Raw genomic sequence first — 659 nt, forward strand, 5'->3', positions numbered from 1 at the left:
ATGCAGCACACAGATCCCCCCCACATGCAGCACACAGAGCCCCCCCCACATGCAGCACACATATGTTCCTGGTATGGAGGGGGTACTATTATTGGGGTATGTTCCCTGTATGGTTCCGTGTCATCGCTGAGAATTAAATCTGCCTTTGTTCTGTAGAGGACATTGACCCTCCCAGGAGGACCCGGTGACACCCCCGCACAGCGTTTGCAGAGGTCCACACAACTGCCCTGCTGCCGTTGGCCGAGGAGAGACCCCTGCCGGGTACGGTAGAAGAGCTGACACTTTATGTCTGTAAGGGAGCCGCCATCTTGTGACACGTCCATAACTTCTATCTCTTCTCTCTCCACAGTTCTGCCCGGGTTCACAGACATTCTTGCGGCCCTCTGGCTCTCGCAATCGCCGTAACATCAGTGCGGCCGAGCAGGTAATCGGCGTTATATTTTGGGGTTATTTCGGGGGTGGAAATCAGGAAATGAACAACCTGAAAGTGATATTTCATCTTCGGGAAGATTGGACCCCTCAGGCGGCGCCGATCAATACCTAATCAATGACCTCAATCTGTATCTGATCTCCCATCAATAATCTATACCATCGGATACGCAGTACATGTGCAGCCTCATACATGACACAAGGATACAATGTATACACCAATGTGCGGG

The sequence above is a fragment of the Nanorana parkeri genome, unplaced genomic scaffold (assembly GCF_000935625.1).
Source record: "Nanorana parkeri isolate BGI_ZX_2015 unplaced genomic scaffold, ASM93562v1 scaffold3260, whole genome shotgun sequence".
Classification (NCBI taxonomy): domain Eukaryota; kingdom Metazoa; phylum Chordata; class Amphibia; order Anura; family Dicroglossidae; genus Nanorana; species Nanorana parkeri.